Source organism: Prionailurus viverrinus, chromosome C1 (assembly GCF_022837055.1).
Source record: "Prionailurus viverrinus isolate Anna chromosome C1, UM_Priviv_1.0, whole genome shotgun sequence".
Lineage (NCBI taxonomy): Eukaryota > Metazoa > Chordata > Mammalia > Carnivora > Felidae > Prionailurus > Prionailurus viverrinus.
The window spans coordinates 89,493,808-89,505,999 of record NC_062568.1 but is presented as its reverse complement, the minus strand read 5'-3'; the positions used below and the strand labels follow the sequence as shown (position 1 = coordinate 89,505,999).

Genomic DNA, 12,192 nt, shown 5'->3' with positions numbered 1-12,192 from the left:
AAGCCGCTGAACACAAATTTGGAAAGTTGCCCGTCATTATACAGTACTCCCACCATACAGATGCAATAGATGAAATAACCTCATGATCTTTGATAATAGTAGAATCTAGTAATTCTAGTAATAATTTTCAGTGATGAATTTTGAGTAGTTAGTTCTTTTACATTTAATTTAACTGTTTAATGGCTGTGTTTAGCAACCAGCTGGCATAGTTTCTGAAAAGTTAACAATCAACTGTCACCAGCCAGTTTCAAGCAGCACCCCACTGCCCCACCTCTCAAAAAATCTCTCTGAATTTGAATCAAGAATTTCAGTCTGCAGAAAAACCGTGTTATATCTATACAGAGGAACACCACACAGTAATAAACAGGAATGAACTACTGGTTTACCAAAACCTCAAGTGATATAAACATTATGGAAGCCTGCATTAAAAGGTTACATAATGTATGATTTCACTTTTCTGATAGGCTTTAAAGGCAAAACTATTGTGATGGAGAACAGATCAGTGGTTGCTGAGGGGTAGTGATGGCAGGAGGGAGTGGCAATAAAGGGGCAGCATGACACAGTTTTTTGGGGGTGATGGACTGTTTTATTTCCTGATTGTGGTGGAGATCACATGAATTTATACATGTGTTAAAATTCATAGAACTATATACAAAAACAGTTTTACTGTATAATAATTTTTCAAAAAGGAGGAAAAGTCAGCATATTGTTAAAATAACAACAAACAGAATTTCAGTCTGAATTGAGCAAGCCATTCCGCCGTTTTGGGCCTCCTTGGAAATCTGCTGTCACAAGAGAGGTGTAGATAGTCGGGAGCTGCAGAATTAAATGCCTATGAGGGGTGCAGTGGGTAATGCAAATGGGAGACAATAGGGAATGGTAAAGACTGTGGAGAACTAGTGAATTTTCACCTGCCTAAATGGAGCAGCTACAGCTTCTGCCTCTGCTGATGGCTACCATGATGGATTGTGGGCCTAGCTTGTCTGATCTTTTGAATTTTATGATAAATAAGGACTCCGGATTTTTAAAAAAATATTATTTATTTATTTTGAGACAGGGAGAAAGTATGAATGGGGAAGGGTCAGAGAGAGGGAGGGAGAGAGAGAATCCCAAGCAAGCTCTGCACTATCAGTGCAGAGCCCTATGCGGGGCTTGAACTCATAAACCATGACATCATGACCTGAGCCGAAGTTGGATGCTTAACTGACTGAGCCACTAGGCGCCCCAGGACTCCGGATTTTTTAGAGGTGAAATTTCCTTATTGGTAAGTACTCCCAGAACCCCGCAAAACATGTATATGAATCATAATCAGCCTAAGGGCTGCCAGTTTGCAGCTGCTGGATAGGATGTTTTGTACTGTTTTTTCTTTTTTTTTTTTGTAATTCTTTGGGCCAGGATTATAAGTCCTGATAAGCAGTTTCTTTATCAGAGGGTGCATCAGAGATTTGGAAGTAACCCTGAAGATTCTTGCACCACTGAAAGTAAAATTAAGCCCTGCGTTACCCCATGATTTAAAAATTGTGCAGTTGAAGTACTGTGAACAACACTGTGCCTTTGTGACTGTCAGAATCCACGCATGGGCAAGAGGACCCAGGCCTGAAGTGGACTCAGTGGTGCTGCTCCTCTTACTGGAGGCCCCGCAGCAGCACTTGAAAATGTGTCATTTGGTCCGTCACAGATCATAGCCTCTCATAAATGGGCCTGACTTCTCTGCACACATTACTGATTTTGTGATGATGAGTGAGAATTGAGGCCATCTTTCATCCCCATTGCCAGACCATGACTGATGCTCTTGCACACTTAGATTTGCACTTGGCATGTAACAGGGGAAGGCCCATTATAAAGGACTGAAAAATGGCATCAAAGTAGGAAACAACATGTATCCGGAGCAGAAAGCTGGGGAATGCAGTGTAAATGTGAGTAGGACAAATGAGTCATGAGTTGGAGGGCCTGGATGGCTCCTCTTCCCTGTCCAATACAATTACATTATATACCAACATTGTACACCAAAGGAAGACCCTGTTTAGGATTTTGTGGGGGTGGGCCTGGGGCTGAGAGGGGACTAGAAAGTGACTTGCCTGAAGGTGCTTTAATCCTCAGGAATGCATCTCCAGGAAGCCCAGATCCAGGCTGAAGGAAAGTAATAGGAAGAAATCTGTAGATTCTGGAGTCTCACTCTTGGGGCCAGAACCCATGAGGGAAAGTCATGGGTTTTCTTGCCAATATGGCAGCCAGAGCTTTTGCCCAACATGGTTCCCCTTTCCCATTTCATCTAAAAACCAAAACTTGTTTTAAAACTTTTTTAATGTTTATTTTTGAGGTGAGAGAGAGCAAGAGAGAGAGAGAGAGAGAGAGAGAGAGAGAGAGAGCGCGCAATGGGGGAGGGGCAGAGAGAGAGGGAGAAGCAGAATCTGAGGCAGGCTCCAGGCTCTGAGCTGTCAGCACAGAGCCCCACATGGGGCTCAAACTCATGAACTGCAAGATCATGACCTGAGCTAATGTCAGACACTTAACTGACTAAGCCACCCAGGCGCCCCCCAAAACTTGTTTTTCAGAGGGAACCTATTCCACATAGCTTGGGAAGGAAAGTGGCCTTTCTCTCTCTTCCAGAGGAGAGAGGCCTCTCTAATCAGAACACCATTTCCCTAGCTTCAGTGATTAGTTCAAGGACGGACTTGTGACTCCAGCTGGTGTAATCTGAGTTCTTTATGGAACTTGTGCTGGAACTAAATGGAAAGAGGCACTTTTCTCTGTCAGCATTAGCTTTAAGGATGATGTGACCAACAGGGTCTTGCCACCATGTGGAAGAGTCTGTGAAAGGAAAATTGAACTATTAAGTGGTTTTGATGGAGCTCCTGGATACAGTCTTACCTGAAGTCCAGCTCTGAACTTTGTAGTTCCATGTGCCAATTTCTTCCTTCTTTCCTTACTTTGTCTTTTTTTTTTTCCTCTTATCGTAGTTTGTAATGATTTCTGTCATTTGCAATCAGAAAGTCCTGACTAATACATCACCCTATATAGGTACCTAATACTAAACAGGTTGATGTCACATATTCAATATATTAATAGTAAATTTAATATTATGTGAATATAAGATTTAGTTTATTCATTCAACTAATGTACCAAAACTATGGTAGATACTAGTGATCAAATTATGAACAAGATAAACAAAATGGTTGATCTACCCCCATTGCCCTCATTAATATTCAGCTAGGTATTTTGTAACTATAACATTCAATTAATTCACTCAACCATTGCCTACTATATGCCAGGATAATATTATGATAAAAGAATGAACAAGATAGATGTGGTTCCTTTCCTCATAAACTGTTAACTCTCTGCCTCAGTTTCTTCACCTACAAAGTGAGTATAATAGTCCCTAATTCCAAAAGTTGTTGTAACTATACGAGATATATAAAATGCTTAAAATAATTTCTAGCACATGGTCAGTGCTCAATAAATTGTAGATTGTAATTTTTAATACTGAAATTTTTGGATATTCAAGATTTTCATTTATTTCTTTTTAAAGTTTGGTCATTTTCTTTTGTACTGCAATAAGAAGTAGTTTTGGGGACCAGATAATACGAGTTCGTATCCTGCTTCTTCCAGTTACTGATTAAAAGACTTTGGGCAAATCATTTAATTTCTCTGGGTTTTAGTTTGCTCATCTGTAAAATGTCAAATGGAATAACAATATCTTCTTTGAGATGGCACACAGCAGAAACTTAATTATTATTATTAATCCATGCACAGAAATATAATGATAACATTGCTTGAGAAAAAATCATCTCAGAGAAAGCAGTAATAACTATTATTATTTTTGTAAATAGCATTCAGAATCTCCACCTAGCCCAATTCTCATACTTTTCACCAAAATACTTCTGGGAACAGAAGAGGGGAAATTATCCTGAGGGTGGGAGTCTAGGGGAGGATGGTGACCCACAGTGGCCTCCTGCAAATGAGAAATCAATTTGTCTAAACTTACCAAGTTTTTGCTTTCCAGTGTATGCTAAATTCAGGCTATTTTAATATGAAGATGTTTTGAATTACCTATCAGTTAAATTACTTTCAGCCCTCTTCTCTCTACTTGACATGCCAGTAGGAAATGGCTGGTTTATTCTGGGGCTTCATGTGGGTCCACCCATCCTATGCATCCCTCACAGCTGCCCATTGGGGGGATTCTGGGCCCCCACTTTGAGAAACACAACCTAAGAGCATTCTGAGTGGCAGTGGGCTTGGAAGTGATGCCCTACTCAATGCCGTGTCACAAAGGGGTGGCCTCCCAAGACACCCACAGCACCAGAGTGAGAACAGGGGTAAGTGGACCCAGGTCAGCCTCTCCCTGCCTAATTTGGCAAATTAGTACTAGAGGCAACATACGTTACATAATTCTGTCACCAAGATGATGAAAAGGCAGGATAAAGATGTAGAGAAGTACATCAGTCAGGGCAATAAATCCTAAAGGAATATTATTCCCCCTACCAGGCTGCCCTGGAAAGATGCTGGCTGAGGGAGAACCAGATACCAGCAGCTAAGCATAAGTCAGCCAGTAGGCTGAGAGGGGGGAGAACAGAGCAAGAAAAGAAGGCAGCTCGGTCATTGAGAGTGAATTGATGCATTTGGAGAGTAGGGGTGATGGAAAACTTTAGGATTGGGCACCCCACAGTCTTTTAATATGATCAGGGTGAGACAAATGAGCATCGAATTTGCTGGAGTTGACCTGGAGCCGGCTGCATGGGCCATATGGTTTCCCTGACCCATAAAAGTCACTAAGTGAGGAAGTAATTTATTGCTGGAGATCGCTGTCCGCCCCAGAATATCCTGGTGTGTTCGCTTCATTGTTTCCTTAATATGGGAATGGGAGAGGAACCGGGCTGTGAGAAGGCTGGGGGCTGGGGGGAGCAAGCAGCTTTGGGTTATTTGCTCTAACAGTTAGACCTCGTTTATTGGAGAGGAGGAAGTTTGGGAAGTCTGATGCCTCTGCCGATCGCGCTGGGTTCACTGCAGTTTTTCCTGCCCGGCCGCTGAGTGACTTGTGGGAGAGGGAGAGAGCTGGGAACATAAAGAGGGAAAAGGGGCCATGAACTTCAAATGAATAACTTGGCATTTGCACAGTTGGAAGAGAGGACATTTCATAAATGGCAAATCATTCTGGAGCCCAGGGAAAGAAGCCAGCCAATATGTCTAATGAATTGGTGTCATAAACGTGAGGGCTGTTTCCTCCCCTGAACATTGCAAATGAAACATCAAAACAATAGCTGCTGATAACCTCTCAGTGGAAGCTGAATTCCGACAGAGGTTCCTTTGCTCTGGTAGCTGTCCTGTTTAACAATGAGCCTCCTAACAAAGGCTCCAGACCAGGCAGCAGGAGCCTTGAAAGTTTGCTGGTGCAATTGAGAGTCTTTTCTTTCTTCTTCCTCTTCTCTTTTTAATAGCCCCAGGCTTCGCAGTAGCAATTATTTCAGAGAAGGTATCCTAGGTTTCTTACCTCCGTGTTATCTGAAGATGTTATCTGTATGAACTTGAAATAGGAGTTTTTGCTCCAACACCTGTCAGATCTGCCTCTGCTTTCAGCATAAAAAACCCATGTACTGACGCTAACAACATTTTTGACTTTCTGTTTTTCAGGCTGCATGAAAACAGATTCTGCTGAATTGCTACCTGGACATTTAAAAAGAGCTTCCTTAGAGGATTCCTGACTTAGCTCTAGCAATCTTAACCATCACATGGGCTAAATGAACCCTGGATCATTTGTTTGCCCTTTGGCAGGTAGGATTTTCAAAAGTTAGACCCATGTAAAAATGTGCTCAAATAGTCCCTCAGAACAAACATTTTTCGTGGGCTTCTATAGCCCGCACAACACGTAAGGCATCTGTCTTCTCTCAGACTGAATCATACTAGCCACATTCTTTTTTTTTTTTTTTTAATTTTTTTTTTTTCAACGTTTATTTATTTTTGGGACAGAGAGAGACAGAGCATGAACGGGCGAGGGTCAGAGAGAGAGGGAGACACAGAATCGGAAACAGGCTCCAGGCTCTGAGCCATCAGCCCAGAGCCCGACGCGGGGCTCGAACTCACGGACCGTGATTTCGTGACCTGGCTGAAGTCGGACGCTTAACCGACTGCGCCACTCAGGCGCCCCCTAGCCACATTCTTTTAGGTCCTTGGCCACGGGCTTTTCTAGCTTCCAGTAATTAAAGAACTAGCTACCACCTAGAAGGGTTGGTATCTGGGAAGGAAGATAGAAATCTGGAGGAGAATACAAACTCCAGTCATACCCTTAAATGGCAGTCATTTGTCCTCTGAGGCTGGTCTGGGAAGGAGGGGATGCTAGGAGTCACGTGGAAAACTTAGAAGAGAGGGGTGTAGTGCTCTGTCCTGTGTGTCTGTTTTAGCATTTGCAATTGTACAACCTTGACCTTCTTGTCTTATGAAAAGATCAGGGGCTGGGGAGTCAGGTGACCCAGATTTAAATCCCAGCTATATTAGGCTACTGGCCTGTGTGACTTTGGGCAAGTTTCTTAACCTCTCTGGCCCTTACTTTCCTAAGCTGAAAAGAAGGGCTCATAATACTTATTTCAAATAGGTTGTTGTGAGGATCAAATTCTGAGGCATGTTGGGAAGAAACTGGGATGAGTCCTTTATGTGTGGTCCAGCGGGGCTTCCCCCCCCCCCAGCCCTATACAAGAGGTGCCATGGTCCCACTCATTTAGTCTATTATCTCTTAACTCAAAAATCATATCCTTAAACTTTCCTTCTCCTAAAATTGTTCTTTCTGTGGGTAAACTTTCAACGGCTTCTATTCCAGTTTTTAGAAGGGATAACATCCATTAACACTTTGGCTTGAATTAGTTTAGGAACTGGCTAGATTGATGATGACATTGAAGGAGAAACATAGCAGAGAAGGGTGTGGAAATAAGTGAAGGCTTTTCAGGGACATGGAGCTCCATTCCTGGCTGTGACAAAGGGGAAGTATATAGTGGGGAGGGACTTAGGGCAGTGTTGTGGAGAGAGGAAGAAATTGAAAAATCCAAGAACCATTAGAAGATGGAAAGGAAGTACAGAAGAGGCAATTATGGGCATAGAGTGGCTGCTAGCTCCAGGTAGGAGGGACCACTCTTCCTCTGAGATACAAGGGAAGGGAGAAATCATGTGGGCTGAGAGAGACAATCCAGGGAAGAGAGAAGGAGACTGGCAGAATGAGTTCAGTGGGTTAAAGGGTAAAGGGTGAGGCTTTGGAGCCAAGTAGCATAGATGTGTTCCTTTCTGGGAAACTAGCCATCTGATCTTAGGCAATCTGTGTATTTCCAATGATATGACAGTTACTACATCTATAAATGGGGATGGTATCTAATTTGAAGAGCTAACTCTGACATATTGCAAAATACCCAGAACATGCAGGTTCTTAATAAAGAACCCACTGCATATCATTGTCATTGTCATTATCTGCTGACAGTGGGGATTTTGAATAGCCTGACTACTCAATGAGAGGGACACAATGTTTGGAGGGGCCACTGTGGAAAAATAGTAGTAACAAAAGGTAAGGGCTCAGTGGAAAGTAAGACAGAATGGATTAATAGTGGACCAAGTCCATGGTGTCTGGTGATGTCCAGCAACATCCTCAGCCCAGGATCAGAACTAGAGAACACAGAACTGGATGAGGGGATCCAGGGCTGGGGTCTGGTGTTTGGAACCAGCAGGTGGTTACAGAAGGATGGGGAATAGGTTTTTCCTGTGGTCTGCACTGCTGACAGCTGCACAAGGGGAAGGCAGAGGGGTCAAGTCCAGAAAGGTCTTGGTGACGGCGAAGAGCTGATGCCACAGTGGAGTGGAAGAGTGCAGTCATAAGGGAAAGGCCTCAGCTGTGTACTCACCAGGGAAACAGCTCAGAAATACCAATGTGAAATGAGGCTGTGATGCAGGGACTATGGGGTCAAGAGGTCTGATGTGTTGTCAACAGGGATGGTGAAGTCCTGAGAATTCCTTGGTGGCCAGAAAGAATATGGACTGCAGTTATCCAAGAATGAAGAATTGGGTCATGGGGAGGGTCAGTAGTCAAGAAAAGCCATAATGTGAAGAGATGGCTTTGCCAGACCTAGCAAGTCCAGTAGGGAGGAAGACGCTCTGATGGAAGAATGGAGGGCAAGTTCTTGAACGGAGATGTGCATATTGTGTTTGGCTTGCACATTATTAAAAAAAAAAAAAACGGAGCCAACATTTATATATTTTTGTAAAAAATAATCTTGATTTCTGACTTCTGTAGAAAAGTAGGATTATCTGGCAATCCTATGTCTGTATTCCTATATGTTGACATTTTACTATCCTCATTAGAAGGGGATGTGATTTGTCTGTTCATTACCCGCCCCCCCACCATTCCCTGTTGATCCCCAACACTGAGGTTAAATGTCATTTGTTATTTATTCTTGAACTTTCCCCCCCTTTTTTTTAATGGTAAGAAAATATATGTGTATAGAATATGCATATGGAGGCATTTGAGTTTGTGACCTTGATTTGGAACAAAGCCTGTACCAATGAAACTAGGCCTAGATCCAGTGGCAGATGAGGGAACCCTAGTTGTTCTAGGAACTTTGTGACCATAGTGCTAGGCAGAGAAGGGGTACAGGAAGATAGAAGTAGTGGGTCAGAAAGGACTGAAAGAAGGGAATAAAATGCTATAAAAATAAGAAAACCACAGTTCCTAGGGTTACTTGCCTGGGTCCCTTGAAAGTCTTCTTCATTCAAAGTGGTTGTACCTAGCTCCCTTCCCCATCATGAGGACAGGGCCAATGGGATCAGGGCTCTGTGGTAGATCCTTTGGGTTGTCTGTCCAGTGGGGAGTTATGAGGCCCCTACTTCATCTACTTCCTTACTGGCCAAAGTTACCTTTTACTATAAGCTTTTGACAATGTCAGATTTTCCATTTTCCAGTCTTCCTTACAACTAAGGTTTAGGCACTGTCTTAGTCTATTCGGGCTACTATAACAGATTACCATAGACTGGGTGGCTTATAAACAACAGACATTTATTTCTCACAGTCCTAGAAGCTGGGAAGTTTAAGATCATGGCACTGGCAGATCTGACATATGGTGAGAGCTCGCTTCCTCAGAGATGGTGCCTTCTCACTGTATGCTCCCATGGTGAATGGGGTTGATGGTGGGGATGCAGCTTTCTTAGGCCACTTTTACAAGATCAGTAATCCCATTCATGAGGGCTGTGCCTTAACCCAATCATGTCCCAAAGGCCCCGCCTCCTAGTACCATCACTGTGGGGGTTAGAATTTCAACAAAGGAGTTTTGGGGGTTCATAAACATTCAACCTATAGTAAGCATGTGGTTCAATTATGGCCAATGGGGCTTGAGGGAAAGTTTCTTGGGGGAACTTTGGGGAACATTTCTTCCTTAATCAAGCATGATTCATGAGAGGAAGCACTCATTTTCTTCAGTCAGGTGCTGGGGTGTTCATTTAGATTGCCATCACCATGACACCCATCTTGTGCCCATGATGGGACAAGCCAAAGGATCTAGCCAGCATGCCAATCCTGGGGGGCATGGAAAGCTGCCAGGAACCTGGGTCCTTGATGACATTTTTGAGGCACTGAAACAACCTCCTACCATCCACCTCTGGAATATTTTATGTACAGTAATACATTTTCATCACTGTTTAGGCTGCTTTAAATTAGATGTGTTGTTCCTTGCAGCCAAAACCATTGTAAAGAATAGAGACCTTATTCAGAGCTGGGTTTATTTATTTATTTATTTTTAATGTTTTTATTTATTTTTGAGATGGAGAGAGACAGAGCATGAGCAGGGGAGAGGCAGAGAGAGAGAGGGAGACACAGAATCCGAAGCAGGCTCCAGGCTCTGAGCTGTCAGCCCAGAGCCTGACGCGGGGCTCGAACTCACAGACGCTCAACCGACTGAGCCACCCAGGCGCCCCAGAGCTGGGTTTATTAATGGGGATGCAGGCCGGTGAGCTGGGTGTCCTCCCAGCAATTGGATAAACACAGTGTTATTTTCCTAGTGGATCCATTTAATTTGATGACAGCTCAAATAGTACTTTCATATGAAAACAAACATGGATAACGCTGGTATGGCGTATACAATTCATAAGATAAAACATGAGTCTTGGGGCTACTTCCAGGCAAGTTTCCCAGAAGCTTGGGAGATGGTAAGATGTATATACCTAGTGCTTCTCTTTCTATTGAGAACAAGACATAAGACAATTCAAATTAGACTGCAGTTAGAAAGATTAAGTTAGACACAGGGAAGGATTTTGTCTATTATGATTATTAAAGGGACTCTACACGGGAAATGGTACAGGGCAGTGGAATATCAGAGCTTTGGGAGTTTGAAAGAGAAGAGTATTGTGGTTTCAAATGCAGTTTTGCCTGAACTAGTTTTCTCCACTTTCTAGATCCTTGTCAATATCTTGTCATTGTTTTCTATTTGTGAAGAATAATGGTTTTGGGTTTTTGTTTTGTTTTGTTTTGTTTTGTTTTCTCTCAGAGGAAGATTGTGTTCCAGACCCTCCAATGTTTCTTTGGTGATTTATCCTTTGTTTTAATTTAATGTGCTACTCTAATGCTGCCCTGGGGTTTTCTTTTAAGTAGTTAATGTGAATGAAGGGAGAAAATCGCCAGGAGTCAGCCAAATGTTGAGACAGATTGTAAATACCTGTAGGGAAAGTATTTAAGCATTTCCGATAGGAAGGATACTGTAAATTTTACATGCGAGGGCTCTGCATCAAAGCCCAGATCCCAGCTTTTCTCCGCACTTTGTGACTTCATAGACAAGATCAGCACAAAGAACCCACTGTTTCCACAGGCATTTACATCACTGCTCTATCTTGTTATTCCTGACTTCTTGCCAATCATATTGAGAATTTCTTAAGGGGAGTAGAAAAAAGAATAACCAAACCAGATTTGCCTCCTTGACAGTGAAGAATAGAAAGAAAAGGCTCCCAGAGACAGGCTTTTCTTCTCTTTTCCCTCTTTATTTTAGCTGTATGTTTTAACTTGACACTCTGCCTTTGAGAGCCCCTGGAGTCCAAGCTGATGAAAAGCAGAGTTATTTTCTTCCACGGCTCAAACTCACATTAATTTTTTTTTTTTTTAAACAGGAAATTTGGAGAAGCATTGGTTTAGGGAATAGGCCCATCACACTTCTTCTCCGGGTTATAAACCCATATTCCAGGCCCCTAGACTGAGGATGTGGTTGCTCCTTTTGGCTCTGTCAGCAATGGCAGGCACAGAGGGCAGCAATAGGAGGGTGGAAGGAGAGGTGGAAAAGTCTTCTCCAATCTGCGTTCCGGGGGCATCTGCTCCCCCTTTTGAAAAAGGTTTCTCCTGTGCTAGCTTGTTTATCCAGGCTAGACCTGCTCTAGCAGTTCTCTACTTCAGCCGTTAGCCTCTCAGCAAGCTAGAGTAGGTCCTCTTCCTTTGTCTACTCATTCAGTCTTGCAGCAAGTTGAGTAAGCACCTAATCATTGTTGCAAAAGCTGACATTGTGTGTGTGTCTGCCATTTCTCAGAAGGAGGAGTGGAGGGGAGGGTTAAGAGTGTGGAGTCTGAAGCCCAACTGTTTAAGGGTGAATCTTGGCTAACCAAATGACCTTGGCCAAGTTCCCAAACCTCTGTAGGTCCTGGATAATAGCATCCCACCAGCTTCTTGTGAGGATTGAATGAGGTATTTTATTCTTAAAGCTTAGCCCATCTACCTGGGAGGACATAGCTGGTAGATGGTTATTGTTGGGATCATTGTCAATAGTGTTCAGGAACCCACAAACATGGTGGTCCTTCCCATGGAGCTCTTCTCCTTTTCTGGGCATTTTCAATGTTTATTTATTTATCTTGAAAGAGAGAGAGAGAGAGAGAGAGAGAGAGAGAGCATGCACACATATGGGTGCAAATGGGGGAGGGGTAGAGAGAGAGGGAGACAGAGAATCCCAAGCAGGTTCTGCACTGTCAGCACAGAGCCCCATGCAGGGCTTGAACTCACAAAGTGTGAGATCATGACCTGAGCCAAAACCAAGAGTTGGACGCTTAACCAACTGAGCCACCAGGTACCTCTCCAGGGCATTTTCTTACCATTTTCATTCCCTGAGCCATCTTCTGCCCACCTCAGTGATTCTCCAAGTGAATATTCAATACCTACCAGGAGCTCTGCACTGTACTCAGTGCTGTGGGGTGACAAAA

General features: G+C 43.2%; 1 long non-coding RNA gene across 1 annotated transcript in view; it reads left to right on the top strand.

Annotated features, from left to right (window-relative positions):
* Positions 1–5,633: 5,633 nt before the first annotated feature.
* The window catches only part of LOC125172355 (uncharacterized), a 99,009-nt gene continuing 92,450 nt past the window's right edge, over positions 5,634–12,192 (top strand). Inside the window, exon 1 of the long non-coding RNA XR_007154702.1 lies at positions 5,634–5,769. This is a non-coding gene — a long non-coding RNA (uncharacterized LOC125172355). The remainder of the gene's footprint in view (positions 5,770–12,192) is intronic.